Source organism: Dasypus novemcinctus, chromosome 2, assembly GCF_030445035.2.
Source record: "Dasypus novemcinctus isolate mDasNov1 chromosome 2, mDasNov1.1.hap2, whole genome shotgun sequence".
Classification (NCBI taxonomy): Eukaryota; Metazoa; Chordata; class Mammalia; order Cingulata; family Dasypodidae; genus Dasypus; species Dasypus novemcinctus.
The window spans coordinates 95,631,101-95,655,306 of record NC_080674.1 but is presented as its reverse complement, the minus strand read 5'-3'; the positions used below and the strand labels follow the sequence as shown (position 1 = coordinate 95,655,306).

The 24,206-nt window shown below is 35.9% G+C and overlaps 1 long non-coding RNA gene across 1 annotated transcript in view; it reads left to right on the top strand.

The window, feature by feature from the left end:
- Positions 1–21,438, top strand: part of LOC105747309 (uncharacterized) — a 35,099-nt gene extending 13,661 nt beyond the window's left edge. The window contains exon 4 of the long non-coding RNA XR_011646232.1: positions 17,502–21,438. This is a non-coding gene — a long non-coding RNA (uncharacterized lncRNA). The remainder of the gene's footprint in view (positions 1–17,501) is intronic.
- The last annotated feature ends 2,768 nt before the right edge of the window (positions 21,439–24,206 follow it).

Below are 24,206 nucleotides of genomic sequence, written 5' to 3'. Positions count from 1 at the left end.
TCTTTCTGTGGCAGCAGGCAATCGTGGAATCCTCTCTAACATGGCAGGGTAAAATGGCAGCTCTTCATTTCCCCTCTCCCTGATTAAATAGTATATGTCTATCACCTGGCACTGTGACTCCATGAGGAAACTTCTCTGTCTTGCTCACCAACATCATAACACCTAGCCAATACATGGGCAGATGATAGTTGTTCAATAAATGTTTGCTGAAGAGACATATTAATACATGAACAAGTTACTATATTTCAGAGCAGAGTAATATAAATACTATAAGAGAAGGGCCCACAGAGTGCTGGGGTTTAAAGGCAGGCATCTTACATATTATGATGGGAATTGGTATGTGTCATTTCTGATATCGACCATTAGGTTACGTTTAGAACCTTGTTCAGATTCAGATACACATCCCCACTCTTCACACCCATATGTTTTACAACTAAGGTTTCACACTTCATTTTCCAAAATGCTGGGTGGTAGGGGTGGTGGTAGTGGTGGTGGTGGAGGGGGTAGGAATGACTTAAAGACAATGTTCAGTTACTGCCCCAACTCACACCTACTTATGGACCATGGTACAGTCTTTCTCATTGTCTTTCATCATCCTTCCTAATAACAGGGGCGGGGAGTTAACTTGGTTTGTATTTACAGATGACATAGCTGAAGGTATTTCAAGCCATGTGCATCAGCACAGACCACAAGATCAATGGAGTCCTGCAGAGACTTCCATAACGCAGTGTGAATGACTTAGTCATTTCCTAGCCTAGGAGCTGCTGGTAGGGAATCCTTTTGCTGTGAGCAGTCCTACTTGCATGATCACTCTTGGGCAGTGTGATATTTTTTCCCCTAGTGTAAGTCACCTCATTTCTGATTGCCACATGCCAGCATGTCCTCCTGCTGCTACCCAGAAAATGACAGCTTTCCCACATTGCCTCTGGTGGTGTCTCACAGCATTCCTATCACTTCTGATCAACAGCTTTCGCTTCCCTTCCCACTGTTTCTTTAGCATCTCTCTCTGTGGATTCTCCTCACACTCTTAGCTCAGCAGTTCTTGGTGGCAGTGGACTTGACTTTGATGCCAGTTGGCTTGCAGAGTAGGAAGTCAGAACTGCTGACCCCTTCTTGTCATTTGAGGTTACAAACATTTGCTACTGACAAAATGAACACAAGAGATCCTGAACTGGGATGTGACTCTGGAAGAGCCATACTCTGCAGGGCTGGATTCTGTCAAGAAATTTGAGCTGACTCCATTTGCTAAAATTCTAGAGGAGAGTTAGGAATTTGGTACTCCATGTATCAATACATCCTTTGAAATGATCTCATTAGTTTTGGAATTGCTAATAGATATTCTGAACATATGTTACTTCTCTGAATGCAAGCAGAATATATAAATCATAAATATAAAATATATATATATAATTCTTTTGGATTTATGATGAACACTGTGTAGACTTCACAAGTAATCTATAATCACTAATTCTTTTCTTTCTGGAGATTAATCAATATATATCAATAGTCATCGAACTTTAGAAACGCATGTCTTAATGATATGAATGATTATCTTGTGGATTTTCAAGTGGCATTTCTATGTTCTTCACCATACCCTCTAACACAGTCAACTAAAACCATGCTCTACTTTCTAGTGCCACTTTGATATCAAACTTGGATGTCACAGTGTTTCTAAGTCAGAAATACGACACCATTAATATGCAGCAATATTGGCTGTTGCTATAATTTTTTTAATTAAAAATCTCATTGTGTAACTCCTGATGACCATATATTGATTAAAGCTGTTTTCTGTCATAACAACTAGTGGGGAATAATCAATGTGGGAAATTGTCATCTTTGATTACAAAGATCAGGACTACACAGTTTTCTGAAAGAGTTAACAGATTTCTCTTTTAAAAAGAATTTTTTTTTTTACCTGAATTCAGTGAAGTGGATGAAGTATGTAGCTGTTTTGTGGTTGACAAATTGTAGTTGTTTTATCCATTAAGATGTGTTCAGCTTGGGTAAGAATAAGTATTAAGCCCAAATGCCAGTTTCTAATTTATTTCAATGAACTGTATTTTTCTTAACTATCAAACTATTAGCTTATTTGAAATTGTGGAAAAGGCTAAACATGCAGTATTTTCATCTACTTATATAGTTTTTCCCCTTGACCTGGTATTGAATTTCCTATTTATATTTTCTAATCCTCTTTTCGTTCTAAGTCCAGTGGATACTTATTTAATCTACCGCTACTTAACCAAATCTCTAGATTAATAGTTGCCCTTTATTTCCCCTATAAAATGAGCTAATGGCCACAGAATGTTAAGTGCAGGTGGTTAGGTGGTATTCTCAAGCATGCTTGTGCCTTTGTCCTACTAGAGAGCTGAATGCTTAATAAAGAATAAGCTATATTTGTTTCCAAATTTGTTTATGCCTATCTTAATATTATTATGTAAGTTAATTTAATATCTATTACCTGATGTACTTTTTTCCTTTAGCTTTAAGTATGCCGTATTTTTTTTTCAGATTTATTTTATTTATTTCTCTCCGCTTGCCCCCCGTTGTCTGCTCTCTGTGTCCATTCACTATGTGTTCTTCTACGTCCGCTTGCATTATCCAGTGGCACTGGGAAATTGCATCTCTTTTTTTGTTGCGTCATCTTGCTGCGCCAGCTCTCCATGTGTGCAGCGCCACTCCTGGGCAGGCTGTGCTTTTTTCACACAGGACAGCTATCCTTGCAGGGCACACTCCTTGCACGTGGGGTACCTCTACACGGGGGTACCCTGCGTGGCACAGCACTCCTTGTGCACAGCAGCACTGCACATGGGTCAGCTTACCATATGGGTCAGGAGGCCCTGGTGATTGAACCCTGGACCCTCCATTTGATAGACAGATGCTCTATCAGTTGAGCCACGACTGCTACCTGCCATATGTTGTTTTTATTTCTCTTTTTATCTTTTTAGTTGTTTATACACTCTCCTCCAACTCTTTCTCCTGTTTTTTCCTTTTGACTTTCAGAACTCCCTCTAGTATTTCTTTTTTTTTACGTTTTTATTATTTTTTTTAAGACACATAGATGACACAAAATGTTACATTAAAAAATATAAGAGGTTCCTGTATACCTTACTCCCCACAATCCCCACTCCTCCCATTTCAACAACTTCTTTCATTAGTGTGGTACCTTCATTACATTTGATGAATACTTTTTGAAGAACCGTTACACAGCATGGATTATAGTTTACATTGTAGTTTACACTCTCTCCCAGTCCATTCAGTGGGTTATGGCAGGATATATAAAATCCTGCATTTGTCCCTGCCATATCATTCAGGACAACTCCAAGTCCCGAAAATGCCCCCATGTCATACCTCTTTTTCCCTCTCCCTGCCTTTAGCAAATCCCGTGGCCAGTGTCTCCATATCAATGATATAATTTCTTCCATTGCTAAAGTCACAATAATTCTATAGTATAATACCAGAAAGTCCACTCTAATTCATATTTTATTCCTCCATCCTGAGGATCATGAGATGGCAATGCCCACTCCACCTCTAAATCAAGGGGGAGATTAGATCCCACATGGCTAATGGCTGGGATTTTCCTCCTTGCAGTTGTAGACTTTCTTGGTTCCTTGGTGTGGTGGTTGGCCATTCTCATCCCCTTGTTAGCTGACCTGGGTAAGTCCAGTGAACTGGAGAGTAGGTGTTACAACTCTGTTGAGGCTCAGGACACAGCTGGCACATGGACAGTCCAGAGATTCAAATCTCCTGGGCATACACCAATACCAGTATAAGTGACAGAAGTGTCATGTGTAGAGAAGTTACATCTGAGTCCAACTCCCTCATGCTCAGAAGCATAAATTCCAAGGTAGGGCCCACTAGGAAGGCACTGAACTCCATAGCCATCTACCATGACCTGGGTGTCCCTGTAGCCCTCAGGAGCACCACTACATGGGGTTGTATGTAGTTTGGCTGTCTCTGAGATCCTGCTGAGATGTGTGTAAGTGCAACCCCTCTGATGACCTCCCAACTTATTTTGAAGTCTCTTAGCCATATGAACTCATTTGTTTTTATCATTTCAAGGTCTCTTTCTAGTTGCATCACCAGCAGGTGCTTGGTAGTAATCCCTTGGCACCAGGGAGGCTCACCCCCAGGAGTCATGTCCCACACTGGGAAGAAGGTAAAGCATTTATATGTTGAGTTTGGCTTAGAGTGTGGCCACATTTGAGCAACATGGAGGCTCTCAGGAGTAACTTTTAGGCACCCTGCAGCTTTAGGCCAAGTTGAAATTTCAAGCACACAGGCTCATAAGCATAATCATCAGTATCAAGGGCCCATCATTGGACCATCCTTCTTCGCTGGTCTTTGCCCTTACACTTGGGGGATTGCTGCTGTTCCACTGGGGAATGCAACACGGCTCCCCAGGATGGGAACTCAGCACTCCTTCAGTTGCCATGTGAAACTCTACCCACTATATAAATACTCAATGAACATCTGAACATATCTATTTACCTTATATGCATGCCCTGGAGAACTCCCTCTCACCCATGCATCCTCCATCAGTGACACACCACACCAATGCTCCCCCCTGCCATAGTTGAACCCCTCTGTGATCCAAAATTTCAAAAATGAAGCTTAATATATTGCCAAATTCAATTAATAGGAAAATGAAATAGTAATGATAGGTTTAAAGACTAGAAATAAATACATAATAATTTTAAAAAACTAAAAGTAAAAAATAAATTGGGGTATTAAAGAAATGAAAAATAGCATAAAAATTTTGTTGACATTTTGCCTTTCATCACTGTAATAGGTGTTGCCTGTATGTACAGTGGCAAGGCAATCTCTTACATTTCTTCCTCACCTGAAGAACTTTTGATGTGAAAAAGAATGAGTAGCTATATGAATTAAAACTGAGTGGCATGCTTTGGAGAAACTTAGTAAGTGAAAATCATTAAAACAATATTATTCAGGAATCATTTGTGGATAATGATAAAAGTTCGGAAAAATCTTTAAAATTTACAAGTCTTCTGTAACCACATTGCTTTTTAATAAGCATTAACCTCTCATTTCATTTTGAAGAAGATGCAACTAGAAAGCATGGTTATTGTTTTATGGCAGTGCTTCATGTAAGCATAACAGTGGACACTTCAATTAACAGATATAAAAATTGACAAATATGTGTGCATTTTAATATTTTATGTAAAACTTTTAAAGTGCCCATGGCTTTTATGATTTCCTGCTTGACCAGCCTTTTAGAGTAACAAACCATCAACTTTTCTGATCCTTTTGGAAAATAAGTTTCTATGGTAATGAAACTTAAATTGTCACTAATGTTTACTGTAATAATATTAGGTGTCTCTGAATTCAAAGATGAGAGGAGCCAAGATCTTGGAAGGGAAGAAAGCAGGGAAGCTTTGAGGAGCTCGGAAGCAGAAGTTTGTGCCTCTTCTTACTTTTCTCAGCTCACTTGGGCCCTGACTAATATGTCTTTATCTCTAGATTTTAAGTTTCAAGTGTCCTGAAAAAGAAATCTATTGTACCAGCTTGGAAGAAGTATCTTGAATCAATCGCCTATTCTGAATCAATCATCAATCTTCTATATTCCAGAGGAAGTGTCTGGTTTTATAGTTATGAAGCAAGAAGCCATGTTTTGTTTTGGAAAGGGAAAACCATTGTTAGTCAAAAGCATCAAGTCTCAAGAAGGATGTACTATGCTCTTAAAATTGATTATTTGAGGATTAGATTAAGTGGCAAGAAGTTTTAGTGATAATGAGGATGAGAGATGTTATCCATCAGAATTCTGGAGAATTCCTCCAGAGAAAAAAGTGGTCACAGTAGAAGATCTTGGTATAATTCCTGAAGACCTGAAAGGCAGACAGGGTCACATATAGGAAAAGTGGGGAGTTTGAGGAGTAGAGTCTAAGCAGCAAGTGTCTAGGAGGAAGAAAGGAATACCAATATGGTGCTGAGTGGTTAAGAAGGAAGAAGAGAGAGATTTTGGCATCTGCCTTGCTGATGGGACATTGGGGACAGAGATTTAAAGAGGGTTTTAGGACATTTGCAGGTCAAGCACCACACAAATATTTGTACCACTACTTCAAGAAAACCAAAATAAATATTTACATTAATTTTTAAGGATTTAATTGTAAGATTGGATGAGCAGAATCAACAAAGCAGCCAATAATTATTCACGCTAAAATATTCATAAGGTACCATACATATTTTAGAATTAGCCTTGCTTTTGGAGCTTATTCCCGTTCCTCTCTACTTAGATTGAGTTGAAGAAAAAAGATATAATCAAACACTTATTCTATTCAAGGCAAAATAGAGAATTAGAATCTCAGGTTCTAGTCTTTACTTCTCCGATTAAGAGTGCCTTAAACAAGTATTTCTAAATTCATTTTTTTTTTGGATCATAAAATGTGGTTGATTGATATGAAAATCAAATAAACTAGCATATACAAATGTGTGCAGTACAGAAGCAAAATATTATCCCAGTATAAAGCCATTAGTGACTTATTGTCCATATCCTCTTATTCACTATGAATCTAGAAACCTAGAAAGAGATAGCATAAAATAAACGTGAATAAATTATTGATGAAGGGGTATTTTGGACCCTTTACTCTTTTACCTTTTATTATATCTTCTGGAAGATTGCAAAGATCACTAATAATTCTGTTCTCCAGCACCCCAACATATTTATGTCTTCTGGAGTTCCTTCCCTTACAGTTCCATAATAATGCAGCCTCCCTGGTGCTCTCTTCCTACAAGACCCAGAAACAAAGGTCCTGGGTCCTTTTGTTTTTAGGTTTTTACTGCTAGATATTACCCATAAATAAACACTAAGAACAAAAATAAAGTGTATTAGGGAAGTTACAAATTCTCAAGATATATCAACAAGTTTTTTAAATCTCTAGACTATATAGGGTTTAGGTGATATTAGTTCCTCATGATTTTTCATTATCTCCTCCCTAACTTGCTGAAAAGGACTTGGGGTGTTATTATACATTTAATATTTTATTCCCCTATTTCTGGGTTTAGATCTCCTAAGGATCTCAATAAACCTCCTCCAGTTCTTAAAGAGAATCACTTGGTTTGAGTAACATCTGATTTGCTTTTCTTCCTTTCCCTGCCCACTGTTCTAGCATCCTTTCTTTTTATGGTGTGGGATCTTCTCTTCAGGGAATATGGTCTGAAGAGTATTGGGACAAAACTAAGGCATCTCAGTGTCTTCGGAGTCAAGTAGTTCATTAGTAAATTAAGGGAATTCCTGAAAAGTCCCCTCAATTTTAATACCCTTTTTTTTTCCACAGAAATATATCATTTTAGTTCATTTCTGACCTATGTAATTGGGTCCTCTATATATACTGGATGAGAAGGGACACGTATGAATAAATTTATACTGCAATCTGTATTGTGAAAAGATGATAGCTTTCCATAAACTTAGCTCATGCAGTTACATTCAAGATAAGCTCTTTCTTTTCAGAGATTCCCACAAAATGTTTGTAGTTTTAAAATAGCACTCATTGTTTACTGAACTACTTAAAAGAAATCAAGAGTGATATGTTTATGTTATTGAAAGAAGAAAAAAGTTAGTTTTAATCTATTCATGTTCCCTCTGTGAGAATATGTTCCAACTGAGAAATGGGACAAAACAGGAAATACTTGATGATTTTTTATGTGAAAAAGGGATCATAGCTATCAATTCTATTTACCTTACAGTTTTTTTACGTTTTGCTAGCCTTTCATCTCCTCTTAATGGGGCATTTCTTAAATTTCATCAAACAAGTTACATAAATCGTTATTAACAGTGGAAAATTACATGAATTATTTAGGAAACACACAAACCATAAGCATTTTTGTGAAAAATAATATTTCAATAGTATCCTTATCTTCCATTGTATATAAAAAGATATTTACTCTGGAAAAAAATGAAATATATATTTATGCCAATTTTTTCCAGAAAATATTGTTTCTATAAATGCTATATGTATGAGTGGTATTTTAAAGATTATTTACTTAATTCCTCCATAGTCATTTCTTTCATATAATGTAAATCATTTGAACCACAATCATTGAAGTGATTTTAATAGAAAAATTCTCTATAAGCAGGCAGTATTATTATTAGTTGTATGGTTTATTTATATCCCTATCTATATATTGCTTTCTACATTTTATGTAATTTTTTTAGTTAGGAAAATCATTGATCACACAATGAACTTTCCGTATACCACAAACTATGATGCTCATAAGCTCTCTGAGAGAATTTAGAATCTTCTAGCATTTTTGAATACTAAAAAATGAAATCAACCTCTTTGTAAGTTGCAAGTGTATTATGAATGTAATGCGATCTTGGTATTTTGTTTATCAAAGGAATGGACTGAAATATTTCAGGCCACGGGGCATGATGAACTCCATTTTAGTATTCCACTTTCCTTTGTCTACTAATTCTGTATTCCCTTCTCTTCTGTTGGGGCTATAGCAGTGAGGAAAAAGTCTTGAGAGTAAACTATCTAGTGTTTAGCAAGAAGAAGTATAATTTCAACATGAATGAAGCTCCATTTTATGGATGACATTGTAATTAATGAAGTGATTGCATTTTGATGCTTTCAGATCTTTTCAGTGAATAGTGTTCTTGATAATTTTATTTTCTCATGTACTCCTTTTATTGAAAATTCTTTTAAGATGTTGAGTTCCTATATATGCTTCGGAAGTAGTGTTTGAAATAGGTAAATGATTGCTTCTAGTCTTTTCTTCTGTTCTTGGATTACTCCGCTCAAGATTCAAAATTCCAGGAAATTGAATCCAATTGGCTAAACTGAAGTGAAGAGTTAAAAAGTGATGGTGAGAGAAACATTTTGGCAGAAGGATTCTATAGGAACCCTCAATTTTATTAGGAGTAAGATAGGCACCTGGATTTATACCAAAGACAGCAATCATTAGGGGAAAAGTAAACCACCAAGAGGTAAGTGGATTATTATTAAGAAAAGGAAGATAGATAATGGTCTCTAAAGTCAGGAAACCCACATGGAGTAGGTGAAAATTTAGCACAACCTTATAGAAAGTGTGGTTTTAGATTTGCATTGAAAGAGTGCTGAAAGCATTTCATTGATGATTTTATAAGAACTATTAATACTCAATCATTTATTTGCTTACAGTCTACTCCAGAGAGACAGATATGAATGAGATAATCACAGAGATAATAGCATTACAAATTATGAGGCGGGCTTTGTAATTGAAGCTGCCTTGTAACATAAGTCCTTGTAAAGATTCCTTATTTGATCTATCTTTACCTGAATTTCTCTTAGTCATTACTAGACTTATTGCAAGATACTAACATACGTACAACTTTTCACCTTCCACACAGGGGTATTGAAACTACTTTGAGTTTATTAATGGCTGTGATGCTTTCAGAGGAAGGTTCAAAGTATCTCAAATAAGGGATGTGAGAAAATGATTTTCTCCAATCATTTCTCATTCAAGTTCCAGTTGTATCCTTCACTTCTTTTGTGTTCTTGAGCAAAAGTTTTAAATTCTCTGAATCTTCAGTTCCACACCTGGGTTTATACCTACACCACTGATTGATGTTTATATTGAAGGTAATAGATTTTTAAAAAGTATAGTTTATAGACTATGGTTGATTACATCCTTTACATTAAATTTAAGGGGAGAATAAATACACTGTCAAATAAACACCCAACAATTTGAAAATGCAGTGCTATTTTGAAGGAGAAATAAACCAACCAAACAAGTCAATATGAAATATAAGAATGAGAGTGAAGCTTTAGTGTTTCAAGGAATAGCTTCTATCTTTAAAAACTAAAATTATATTTTTAGAAATTTGTATGATGTCATCTCTACTTTTCCCAGTATTTTTATAATCCAATAAAAAAGATGGCTTATTTTCCATCATCACTAATATCAAATTTCCTAGTTACAAAAAATAGCGAGAACAATTAAATGTATAGTTCCCTTTCAGTTTCCTGTACCACGGAAGCAATGGGGATACTTTAAAACAGCAGGTAGTACAAGCAATGATTACATCACTGGCTTAGCAAATCTTGTTAAAAGCTCATTTGAAAGTGGGTGTTTCTGATGCATAGGAAATTAGACAGAATCAGCCTTTCATAAGTTGTATCAGTAGTGGAGAGCTTGGTTATATGATATAATTAAAGAAGACAAATCCAAAAGTATCTCCTTAGTGTCCAGTAACACCACCTAAAAATCTCACCAAACTTACCAAATGTCCTTGTTAAAAATTAAAGCCTTATCTAGGAAAAAGAGAAATTAATATGCTAATGTCTAGAAACATGAATACCCTCTCCCTTCCGGGCTTCAATCACATCCCCCATTGCTCCTCTCCAGCAAAAACTTTCCTTCAGTCTTTCCCAAATATTCCTTTAATTATGCAACTTCCATTTTTTCCTATTCTGGAATTAGCTCCCCCTTTCTATTCAGTATTCGAATTCTATAAGAATCATCTTAAACCCCATAAAACTTGAACTACTAATTCAAGTGGAAAGGCGCTGACTGTCCTTTTTCTGAACACCTACAGATTTTGTGATCTGTATAACTCATTTGGTATTTAATCATTTGGTTTTGCCTTCTGACATCTATTGTATTTTTTACATTATTTCCCACTTTGCTTTATTTTTCCCTTTTATCCTGTTCAGTTCATTCTTCATGCAACATTCAGAAGCATCCTTCTAAATCTTACTCTCCTGCTTAAAGCCCATTGCACACCCAATTAGGTCTAAACTCTTTAACTTGACTAACTAATCTGAGTCATCTGTCAAATCACCTAACACAAAATTCTCCTTCTTGCCTTAGGGCCATTGCCAATAGTGTTCTTTCAGTCCTGAGTTCTCTCTGCTTATGTTTTTACATGGTTGGTTCCTTCTCATTCTTTTGGGCTCCACCCACATGCTACCTCTTAGTCTTGCTATGAATATATTACCAAAAATCTGACTCTCTCTGGGTCCCCTATCTTAGGCTCTTATTCTTTTCTTTCCTATCTTGCTGGAGTTTTCCATTTATCTCTCAAAATCTACTTTCTGCCATTCTCTTCCTTTGCTCTCTGCTTTCTGCCCTGGAGACTTTTCTTTATGAACTGTGTCAATGGGCTCCCTGCCCTCTAGATTCTGGTTGGGTTTGACCAATTAGAGGGGAGATTCAAAATGATTGGAAGTAGAGTATGGATATTTATTCTCCTGACTCTTCCATTCCAGGTCATCTAGTGTAGGCTGTTTCACTTTACTGAAAGCTACAGACGCTATCAGGAGTCTCTATCTTTCCACTACTCCTTTTTGAGGATTTCAGCAACTGCTCTCTCTCCTTGTCCTTTTAGGACAGGAATAGTGAAAGCTCTTGTTTGTTGCTGGCCTTTGAGTGCTACACTATCCTTTATTAATTTCCCTAAACCCTCCCCTAACTTTGAAAATAGACCCTTTATTATACACTCTGCAACTAGGTTTGAGAGCACTATCTGCGCCCTGCTGAAACCCTGACTGATAAAGCAGCACTTCGCATTTGGTATTTACTTGTTTCAACACTTGCTTATTATCTGTCTCACAATGCAGGAGATTTATTCACAATTGTATTGCCAGTAATATTAATTGAATAAATACTTATTGAATCTAAAATGAAAGACTCAGTCTATAGTAGAAGGTAACTCCATAGGTAGCTTGTAGAATCCTTCCAGAATTTATCAAATGTGTTAAAAGTCATTAAAAGCCATCTATAGTTGTTATAAACAACAATGAATTACCCAAATTAAAAAAAAAAGATTTTGAGTAATAATCATCTTGAAGTATATCCTACAGACAATTAGAATAATATATCATAATGGCAATCACTTACTTTTCAAAAGTGTTTGAAGTTAGTTTTTTATGTTATGTAGAAAAAGATCACTAGAATAACCCAACTTGTATTTTCTAGCATAGCTACTGACTAAATTCTCAATTTTAAAATTATCATGTGGTAGCTTAAAAGTACTACTTCTATATTTTATTTTGTTAACTGGAGAAAAGTAATTACTTGTACTTTATTAATTGAAAGAACAAATGTGAAAGGTTAAAATGTAAATTTAGATGGAATGAAAAATCCTTAGAGATTTTAAATTTAGGAATAGTTTTGGGGGAAATAATTGTTGAGACCTTGAAATTCTGAAACTTTGACATATTTTGCTTAACATTTTATGTCCAACATTTTCACTCCTCACTTAAACATGAAGATTGCGTGGAAGCGATTTTATCAATGTAAGAAGGCCCATTAATCTCTTTAAATATAGAAAAAGCAAAGAAATGAAGGATAGGAATGAACTGCAGTGTAAATACAGATAAATATGGAGACAGCTGTAGCTAAATAGTTACAGAATTGGCTTGAGAAATGAAACCTCTATAGTTCACACACACAGACACACACTTTGGATTTATTTATGAAACAGTGTCTTCTAAACACTGAATATTGCATTGCAGAAGAGGCAATTAAATAGAACAGCATGAGGTTGTCATTCACTTCAACAACTAACAAAAGCAACTACTATCAAAGCAAATAATGTAAATGTGCAAAAAGTTACCTTCCTATCAAAGCAAATAATGTAAACACGCAAGGAATCCTGTGTATCAGATGTCACCATTTTAGTGTTTACCATTTTTGTGTATGTTTTTACACATGCATGATATTATATCAATTATTATGAAATTTGATATAGATTTGAATCAGCCATTTCATTTCTTAGAGGGTTTAGTCATGTGATGCTTGTAAAGGAGGTAGGATTTTCTTTTCCTTCTTCCTTTTCTTTTTTTGTTGCTGGTGTTGTACAAATAAATGGACAGTCACAGATTATCATCACTTAAAGATGCATGTGCATGCTGCAGTTTACTGAAACATGATTGGCTGCTACATAAATCAATCTGATAGAGATCGGTTCCATGAAGAAGAGATAAATCATTAGCCAGAGCTTTTGGAATGTAATTCATTTTAGATAGTGATTATTGATGATTTAATTTTAGTGGTACATGTACATGTCTAGACCATGATTTTATATAAAATGTTGACACAGGAGAATGTATTTGTTTTAAAAGTGACTATAAAGAAACCAATTAGAAGACATGAAAAACATGCTAATGAAATAGTATGGTTGAGAAGTCCAAAGTTCTGTTTATTAAATAAGTTAGCAAGAAGCATATTTTCAAGAAAAAAATTCTCAAATGGCTTTTCAAGACATAGTAGCACAAAGAAGGGGCCCCAAACTTCATCTGACTTATCATATGACTGTGCCTCAGGAATATTTTGGAAATGGATCTTCTTCATCTTGGCCATCATTTCTATTGTTCTTTGAACACTTAGACCCACCACTTCTATTCATTTCAATTCAACAAAATTTACTGGGAGTTTATGGGAGTAAAGGTCCTGTGTTTCAAAATGTACTTTCTATCTTCAATCAAGTAGGTAAGTAGGGAGTGAGGGACATGTGTTCAATAATGCTGACTCTCAGTAACTCCAGGTGGCAGTGGCAAGAGTCTGGTCAGGTCATGTTGAGAAGTATACGAACTGGGCTTCAGTCTATGGGGGACACTAGGACATCACAAGGGAATTAATAAGGTGGAAAGGTTGTATTTATTCAAATTTCCAAGGAAGGTTCAGGACTCTGTTTGGAGAAATATTTTGAAAGTCTACTTGGAGTGGGGGTGAGCGGACCACGTGACAATAGCTGGTCACTAGCATATCTTTACAGCAATGTCCTTGATTTATTGAGTGGGGTATTGAGGCTGGCCCAGAGTTGAAAACTGTCACCAATAGGACTCTTCTTTCTTAATATTTCCCTCATGAGGTTTTCCTCTTAATTAATGTACACAAATGTTTAAATTTTACTGGTTTATGGGGACACTAAATTATTGCCCTGCCTGAATGCCAGCTTTTTTAACTTCCTAGAGAATAGGGCAGCTAGTGGTACAGCAGCAGGCTCCAGGGATGTTTTTAATTTCAGGTCCCTGGTGTCTGCCCCTGATTCAGAGTTAGTCATGGTGAGTTATTCTAACCAACTGCTAGCCTTTAACAGGGGATGCCATTTCATTGAGGAGATACAGTGTGTTAAAATTCCCATTTTTCTGAACAGATTTGCAGTTTTCTTTCCTATCTCCTGCTTCTCCATACGCAATCACTCTGGTTTTTCCTTTTCCCCAAGAAATATCATCATCTTTTCTAGCACTTAGCAGCTCCTCAGTCCACACACTCTAAGGCCTGAACTGATGGACCTGCCAACCTACAGTTCTTGCCTTATCCAATTACACTCAGGGCTTTGCTCTTCACCTATTTCCTTTGATTCAGAATGATTGCAAGATGCCAACACCTATCCTTAAATCTCAATGGGGTTTTTCATCTTAGTCACTAACTCACCATTGGAACAGGATGGACAGGTGAATCTTAAAATTTGTTAGATGGTCAATGACTAGAAGCAGGAAACATCCTGCCTTTTAAACTGCACCACATTTTCTCCCATCTTGATTAAAGTAAGATGGCAAAGATTCTATTCTGAAATGAGAACATTTGGGACAGTGGAGAAGTTGTAATATCCATAAAGTGGTTGGTTAAATTCTTTTCAGATCAGATCATGTTTCCTTTTAGGAAAATAAATTTTCCTCTCTGTGGGAGTTACAGGGGCTTTAAGGACCTCGATTCCAGATGAGAGAAAAATAAGATAGTCAGTGCAATCTGAAGCAAAAAGTGTGTGTGTATGTGTGTGTGTGTGTGTTAAGGAGACAGTCATTTAGTAGGGAACCCCTGTGGAGAGCCTTGGTGTGTACACTGTAGAGGAATCATGAATTTAGTTCTCTGCTTTTCTTTCTTTTTTCTTCTTTTTGTAATTTCTTTCTTTCTGTTATCCCTAAACCTCCTGCAAATTTTGTTAAATATCTCAGCCTTCTGTTGACTATACCTTAGGGAGTAGCAAGACGGTCCCTGCCTACACTTAGCACAAAATGGTCTGAGGGTTGCAGAAATGGCCTTAAGTCAGTCAGACTTGGGCAGCGAGAGGGCAGCTACAGAAGGATGTGGCAGCAGACAGAGAGAGCTGGCAACTGATGGGAAGAGTGACAACTAGCACAAGTACTGGAACACATACACACTCTCTGAGCCTCTCTGAGTCACCAGGGCCCAAGACATAGCCAAAAGACCAAAGTCCCTCAGGGTGGGGGTCTCAGACTATCGTAAGTCGTTAAAGAGAAGGGTGACCCCTGGAGGCCAAAGCCGCCTACAGCCATGAGGATTCTAAAGTCACTGGTTTCTTCCAGATGCATTCCTTAGTAAATGGTAAAAATGCCTACCCCTCCCCAAATGCCAGCTAAGCATTTTGAAAAGCACATTATTTTATTAGACTATCTTATTGAATTAATGTACAGTTAGAGCTAACGGAATAAATGCAGACTTAGCAGTGTTTATCCTCCCAGGCACCACCTGCTCCTTGATTCTCCTGAGCCAGGGATTCAACAATCCTTCCCCTGCCTGAGGAAACCACAAAACATTCCCAATGGCACTAACGTCCTCTCATCCCTGCTTCACCCATCATCCACCACCAAAAAGACATATGTGTGCCAATGTGGTGCATTTTGAACTAGTAGTACTTTTGCTAGACTTACTTTTTGTCTCCATGTAATATTTTTTTTTCCCTCAGTGTAGCAAATAGACTTCTTAATGAGACTTGAATGTATTACCATTCTTTGACTTCACTGTAGAGTCTATTGGAGGAGAATTCTGGATGTAGTGGAGAGAGATTATGTATTAAAACTGCACAATTAGGAAGTTATGTTTTCAGCTTTATCCCAAGGCTGGCAAACTAGTGTCTTCTTGTGGAAGCAGAGACATTTGCAGTAGCTCTAGTGAACACAGAACTTTATCTAGGCCTGGTGGATTATATTTGAACCTTTGACAAATACATTAGTCTTTTGTCAAATAACATCCTCAGTTTTGCCAGTTCAGAAACTGCTTTTGTCTCCTTCAAGACAAATTATGATCCCCAGCTGCCTCACAACTTACATTCTGATCAAAAGTAGATTTGCTCTGTGGTTTGACTACTAAAAATGGCTATACCCTCTTTTTATCTTAAGTCGTAACTTAAAATCAGTAATATAATATAAATTTTTTAATATTTTCTGAAAGGTAAAAGTCAAGAACTATTTGATTAGCTTTTGATTAGTTGATACAAGGACATTCTACCAGGGTAAAATAAATTATATTTCAATCATTTAGGGATTTTGAAAAAAATTATAATAATTTTATTTAAAAATTTTGTTCAGTGTAAGTACTTAGGCACCAAATGCTTATATAGTGGTGATTATCCCAGAGTTGAAAAATCAGAGAGAAATTGTCATTTTTCATGGTCTGATTTTATGGAAGTCTCTATGAATGCTACAAACTTTTTTCCAAGTGATGTTTTACAGAATTGCTTCTAAAAACCCCAGAGGGCAAATAGTATTCTCAGAATAAACAGAAAAATGCTGACCTTGTCAGATTTAGCTGCTGAAAGCCAACTGTTTTAAGACTTGGAAGATCAAGGGTCATGGTTATAAACAACACAGATTAAAAAAAAAAAGATGAGAAAAGTTAGAAATCTGGAAGGAAACAAAAGTATAGCGAACTGCACCATAAATGTAAGTAGTAAATATGTTGACCTTGACAAGAAGGGAATGTGATATTTATGTAAAAATATGAAATAAAAATAAGGCAAAAAAGAAACTAGGCCCAAAAACTACTTGGAAAAATGTTTCTTAGAGCATATTTAAGGCCAGAAATGAGTCACTTTAACTTCATCTGTTTTTGGTTTCAGAAGGGGAGAAAGGTCAAAGCTTCTTTGTTTTAAATAAGCTGGTCACTACTTCTGAAGTGTAATGTGATAGTGTTCAGGGGCCTTCGTGAAACAGGCATTTCCCAGACACTCAGAGCAGTACTAGTCCTTCTGCAGTGCGAGCCAAGAACCGCACTTCAGTACGGTGCTTTAAACAAAGGCCAGGAGGAGCATACCCTTTCTTGACTTTCATACCTGGGTGGGAACTTCCACAGCTTCCATACAGACAATAGGATGCAGAAATTGGCTGTTTCTTACTAGGTTTTCACACATTATAGCCACACAACCCAGTCATTACAGTGACATTCCCACATAGGCACTAGACACAGAGTTACACTGTTTATATGGTGCCCTGATGCAAATGATGGTTTCTATGGAGCCTAGACAAATTAAAAAAAAAACCCAGAAAAAACTGCTGAGAACACAATTATTAATTACTAAACAATTATACAGTCCTTAAATGAATGGATTCAGCATGCTTTTAATGGGTTTGTTATAGTTTAATATGTTTAAATACACTTTTCTTTTGGAACCCCTGTTTCCTGAGGTGAGAATGAACCTGGCTGAGGTGATGGATTTTAAGAAGTGAGTCCAATACCTAGTCTGAGGCTAAGAGGTCAAAACAATCTGCCTTCTTCAGCAGTAAAGAGATCATTTGTCTCTTCCAATTTCTCCTCAGAAAGGTCAAGGTGAGGAAGTCTAGATTATGGAGAAGGAATTTGGGAGTGAAGAAACAAATGAGAACACACGCACTGGTGATTTCCACACCCTCTCCTGTTTGGTGATGACTGCCATCTCCTTTGCTGCCGCCTCTACTCCATCTGGAATGTGCTGTTTTTCACATAAACCTCTGGACTTAAAGCTGGTTGTTCTTGATTTTGACTGGGCAACCTTTTACAGGCCTCTTGTATTCCTGACCTTGTTTCCCATGAGCAATATATTCACTCTGGGTCGTCACTACCATGCCTGTCACCATTTTGCTTAATGGTTTGGTTTTGATGTTCTTGACCTTGGGTTGAACCCAATAATGAATAACTTCTCTATCCTGGCTCAGAGGGTGAATTATCAGAGCCTTTCCCTGACAATGTGCATGTTTTCAAGGACTGCAAATGCAGCCTCTGAGTAAGGAAAGGGGATGATATTTACATGGGCTGGGTTTAGTTACAGGTTCAGGAGATATTCCAGTAGAGATGTCTGTTTGCGGAACTGCTCCAAATTGTGCTTAGTATAAGAACAGAGCCCATCTAAAACCCTGCATGGCCTTGTCCTGCCACCCTTACCCCTTAGAAAGCAGAGAAATGTTTTTCAGTCATTATATGCAATGTTTCATAATTTATCAAGATTTTTTCATATACGTACTTCATTGGATTCATGGGAACTTAGTAGAAAAGTTATTATCATCCCCAAAAGTTACACCACTAGAAGGTAGAGGGTCTTAAAAATCCATATCCTAGCATCTCCAATTTCAGCACTTTTCACCACTCTATGCCTTTCTTCCATTTTCGTTTTGGTAATACTAAACCCACAGTTGCAAGCAGTTTTAGAGATGTATGAAACTTTGGATATCAGATAATTAAACCACATTATTATTATTAAAAAGAGAAAATTTTGCTCTGAAGAAGTGACTTATTCAGAATTATTGTTAGAAAACACCACATCTTCTGACTTTAAATCATACACATGTATACACACATACATATATAAAGAGGAGAAGAGAAAAGGAAGGGAGATGGAGACAGAAATAATGAGAATTGTGAGACAATAAGAATAAAATTGTCAATATGGTCACTGGTTTCATGGAGGTAAGGTTCTGTAAAGGCAAGACATTGGTATGAAAAAACTTCAGAATAATTTCTTTGATTTTTCTTAACCACAGAGAATATGAACAAAGCTAAGATTTTAAATCAAGTTTTAAAATTATACGTTCTACAGGTTTTCTTTGTGTTTATTTATTGAATAAATCCAGATCTGCTAGGCATTCTTGGTAATATAAATATGACCAAGACATAGTCTCTACTCTCCAAGGACTCTCTGTAGTAGAGAATTGTGGCAGTAATAAATCAAGGCTGCAAATTCTTTGGCACTCTTCCCGTCAATAGGTGGGATCTACATTCCTTCCTCATGTATCTGGGTGGGGTATGACTGTTTTGCCCAATAATGGTGGCTATATGACTTCCGATGTTAAATCACATAAGGCCATGCACCTCTGCTTTGATTATTGGAACACTTCACTCTTTGGGGCCCTGAGCTGGCATGTAAGAAGTCCAGCTACCACGAGGTGGCCCTGCCGGTGAGACCACAAGGATAGGCTCTGTGCAGCCACCAGCATTCTTATTGATTGTTGCAGCTGAGCCCAACCTTCCCATCAGCTCTGCCCAGCACCTGATGCGTGAGTACAGTCACCTTTAACCCTCCATATTAGTTCATCTACCGGCTGAATGCCACCAAGTGGTTCTGTCACTACCTCAAGGAACAGAAGAATCATCTAGTCAAACCCTGTCCGAATTCCTGGTGCACAAAAATCATGAGATATGTTTTAAGCTACTGAGTTTTGGGATAGTTTATTATATAACAATAAATAACCAGAACAATTGTATTATAAATACATTTTACATAATTTAGAAGCCATGGAAGGCATAAATATTATGTTCTCTAGGAAGTTACAATTCATTTGGGGTAAAGGGTAAGACTCAGAAGAAATTAGAGAGATTGATAAAAGAAAGCATAGGAAAAAAGCCAAATTTGAAATAAAACTGAGAGGCGGCATATCTTAGTGAGGGGGCAATGCAGGAAACAAGAACAACAGGATTTTTAGTGGGTGTTAAAATTGTTATTATTATTAGGAGTAATGACAACAACCATTTAGTTTTCACTGTGATCCAAGAACTCTACAAAGTTCTTTAGGTATTGTTTCACTTATCTTTTAATTGACTCTCAAGATACAGATTATTATGTTTTTTTGTTCCTGGGAAAAAGAAAACAGTTTGTTCAAGGTAGCATAGTACTATGTGGTGGTATGTCTGACTCTGAAGCCCATGATTTTAACTACCTGCTGCCATGAAATGACCTTTCTCCAAATTGAGAAACATAGTTGTAGTTGTACTATACAGAACATAATTATACTTAAACAGAATTTCAGGCCTATTAACAAAATTCAAAATAAATCACTTAGTTTTCTAGTCCTTTAGTAAATCAGACAAACATGGCACACATTGTAGCCCTACTTGAGTCCACAATATAAATCTGGTGAATAAAATTTTTTATCAAAAATTTTGAGAAGTCATATAAACAAGCAATATATTTTATAGAACTTCTAAAAATTCCCAATTTTCCAATATTATGATGATGGCCTCTTTTTAGTCTTTAAAAAACAATCATTTGGTTCCTGCTGAGGCATTCTGCATCTGAGGGCTTTTGTGTGCATGTGAATGGATATAGAAACCATACCTCTACAGTTTCTACAAGGTCTTCTTTTGGGGGTTTTCTTCACAAGATACCCTCTGTAATGTAGAAGCATGATGGACTGACCATTTCATAGAAAGTATTTTAAATTTTATAAACTTTTAAATAAGCCTGAAATAAGATTAAGCAGCTCAAGCTTTAACACACTAAAATAAATGAATAATCAAAATCATATTCTCAGCTTTAACTAAAAGAAAACAAATGTGAAAAGGTGCTAGGATCTAAAGAAAGATAGGGTTTAAGTTGTTGTCTGGTACAGAAAAGATATCAGTAGATTGGTCAGTGTTGTTCCCAGTGATTTAAAACATCATTAAAAACAGACTCACAGTTTTGAAGTGATAATCACAATCTTTAAATCACTTACTTTGAATGCCTCAGAAGGAAGAAACCTTAATTCTCAGGAGGAAAAGGTAGTGGTACAATGTGCCTAGCAAAGGAGGCAGCTTTGTAAATGCACCAGAAGTGATTGCTTTGCATCTTCTTTCCATCACAGACTAAAGTGCATGGTATTATTGGTCAGGAAACGTCTACGAAGAGAGGAGACACCTTATTCAGGAGAAATGAAGAGTGTCTACAATATATATATACCGCAAAGTCGTGTTTCAAAAGTAGATATTTGTGATACACATGCACACATACACTCAATGCAATGTCTCATCCTAATTAAATAACAGAATTAAGGGTGTTTGAATATAAATTAAAAGTGTGTCTAAAGAAGTAAAATGGACTGGTTGTAATGGTTGACAATCCACTTTTTAAACTTTTGTTATTTTATAAACATTTTTCTGTCATTTATTCTATTATATGAAATTATCAAAATTTACTAGTTTAATAACCTATTACTTGGGCACAGGTTATTTTCCTTTCCATCACTAGTACAAATTTACTTGAATATAAATTCAAGCAAAAATTATTTGAATATTAATATTTGTGCATGTTCATAATGATTTTCTTAAAATAATTTCTTATAAGTTAACTTACTGGGTATGATGTTTTAAAGGCAATTCTTAAATATTTCCAATTTTTCCTACAGAAACGTTGTGCCCTTTTTACTCCCATAGTTTAGGAAGAGAGCATGTCTACTTTCACTGAGCATAACAATTTAATTTTTTTTCTAATATTAAAAAAACTCACATAAAGTTGAATTTACTGAACCTTTTTCTTCCATGTGTTGCCTTTTAATTTTCTACATGCATTTATTCCCAATGTATTTTTTTTTTCAAATCAATTTTATTGATACATATTAATAAAGCTTAAATCCATTTAAAGTATATAATCAATGGTGTTTGGTCTAATCGCATAGTTGAGCATTCATCACTTCCGTCATTTTTAGAGCATTTTCATTATTCCAATAACATTATTAATACTAAAAAAACACCAACCAACCAACCAACAAACCAACCAAACTTATCGCCTCTCAGTTTCTCTATGCTTCCCCAGCCATACTTAGCTGCTATTCTGTTTCCTTCTCTCTAGTTTATATGCATTTATATTTTCAAAAGACAGTCATATATGCAATGTCACCATATTTGTATTTTACATGAGGGTTCAGTATGTTATTCAGTCCCATGTTTCATGTTTTAGCTTTCCTTCTAGGAATGTACATGTCCTTAGACTTTCCCTTTCAACCACTGCCATATCCATATAATAGCTCTGCTAGTCACAAACACTCTGATGTGCTCTCACCATTTCCATTCATTTCTGAAGATTTACAAACAAGTATTTAATCAATTCTGCACAGTTTAACCCTCAGCTTTCCATTCTCTATCCTCATTCTATTTTCTGGTGACCTATATTCTAATTATTAATTCCATGAGTTTTCTTAATATATTTAGTTCTTAAAGCACAGTCGTATAGTATTTATCCTTTTGTGTCTGGTTTACGTCACTCAACATATTGTCCTCTAGGTTCATCCATGTTGTCATATTCTTCACAACTTCATTTTCCTTTCTGCTACATAATATTCCATAGTGTGTAAACCCCACAATTTGTTTATACATGCATTAGTTGATGGGCACCTGGACTGTTTCCAACTTTTTTTTTTTTGCCCATTTTTTAATCAGGTGGCTTGTCTTTTTAGTGTTGAGTTGTGTGATCTCTTTATATATCTTTATCAGATATGTGATTGCCAAATATTTTTTCCCAATGAATCAGCTGATTTTTCACCATTTTTACAAGGTCCTTTGAGGTACAGAGTGTTTAATTTTGAGGAGGTCCCATTTATCTATTTTTTCCTTTGTTGCTCATGCTTTGGGTGTAAGGTTTAAGAAACTACTGCCTACCACAACATCTTGAAGATGTTCGTACATTTTCTTCTAGGAGTTTTATGTTTATCACTTTCATATTTAAGTCAAGGTGTGAGATAAGGTTCCTCTTTCTTTCTTTTGGATATGGCTATCCAGTTCTTCCAGCACCATTTGTTCAATAGGCTGTTCTAGCCCAGCTGGGTGGGCTTAACAGCCTTGTTCTGATATGTTATTTTTAAACCATCAATTTTATCAATATGTTCCTTAAAGTTTCTCACTTTTTCATGTTAAGTAAGCTAATCACCTGTAATTTCTTCTAGATTTTTATGATTTAATTTTAAAAGAATATTTAAAATTCATCTGGAATTCATTCTGATGTGTAGTTTTATTGAAAAAAAAATCTAATTTCTTTCTGTTTCTTTTATAAAAATCTATTAAAAGCTATAGATCCAAGTGCAAGTTTTCTTCAAATTTGTTATCTTGGGAAGTTAATCATATATTCTAATGATACTTAGAATATATTTTTAGCTTTTCTCTAAAATTGTCTTCTATGCCAGTAGAAATTTATAAAGCCACATAAACATACCACTCAGGGATTTGTAACCATGCTTTGATTTTGATCAGAAGTGGAATGACTCAGCTTGATCACTTATCTCACTCAGCAGAGTTCCCTTTCATTGCCTTTTTGCTCTGTCTAAAAATAAAATCTGACCTCAATTAATGAAGCTTCACCATCACCAAGAATACTTCAAAGGGACTATACCAAAGGAACCCAAAAGTTCCCAAAGAGGACTTCCAAAAATATTCTGAGCAATGAAATAAGTGTCTGTTCCCCTAAAGTAGCTGAGTTGAAATTGGGAACACTCATTTTTTGGTATCCATTCTGGTTAGGTTGTTTAAAATTTAGCTTCTTTATTTCATTATTGTACTCTTCATATTTCCTCTAGGAATCAACTTGCCAAGTGACAAGTCCTATGTATTAAACATTGCTATGTGACCTATAGATGTTTATATACTTACAAAAGAGCGTTTTATCATAGAATAGTGTTATTTTTTAAAACCAGACTGGTTCTGGGACATATGTAACACAGTATCTCACAGGTAGAGATAGAGTTCTGAACAAAATTTTATTAAACATACATTCTTCTTTCATAGATTTCGTAAGAGTAAAAACAGTAAACTTAGGGCACAAATAATACCTTTAACTAATTAATAAAAATAAATGTTCCACTAACATACTTTTTTTAAAAAATAAATTTAATTTCCATAAATAATCAAAAAAAGCATAATAGTAAGTTTTAAGAACTCAAGAAGGGAATGAAGAAGTTTAATTCAAAAGTGGCAAACTGCTTGACCTTGGGCTAAATTCTGCTAATTCACTTGATATTTTTTCTTCAGTGTAAATGCCTTTGGCTAAATCCTGTACCCTGAGGTCACCACAGGCTCTTTTCACCTATGGCCCCTGAAGACAGTTAAGTTTGCAATCCCCTAATTGGAATTTTTTAAAAACATTAAGCACTAATTAAACAAGTAAAGTAAATACAGTAATGGATTCTATTTTTTCTTCTGAGAAAGGGGGTAAGATTAGAAAAGAAGTGGGGGAGGAGGGAAATTATCTTTCAGTCGTGAAAGGAAGTGTAATTGGAATGATCTATTAATTCTTTACTGTTGGAGTC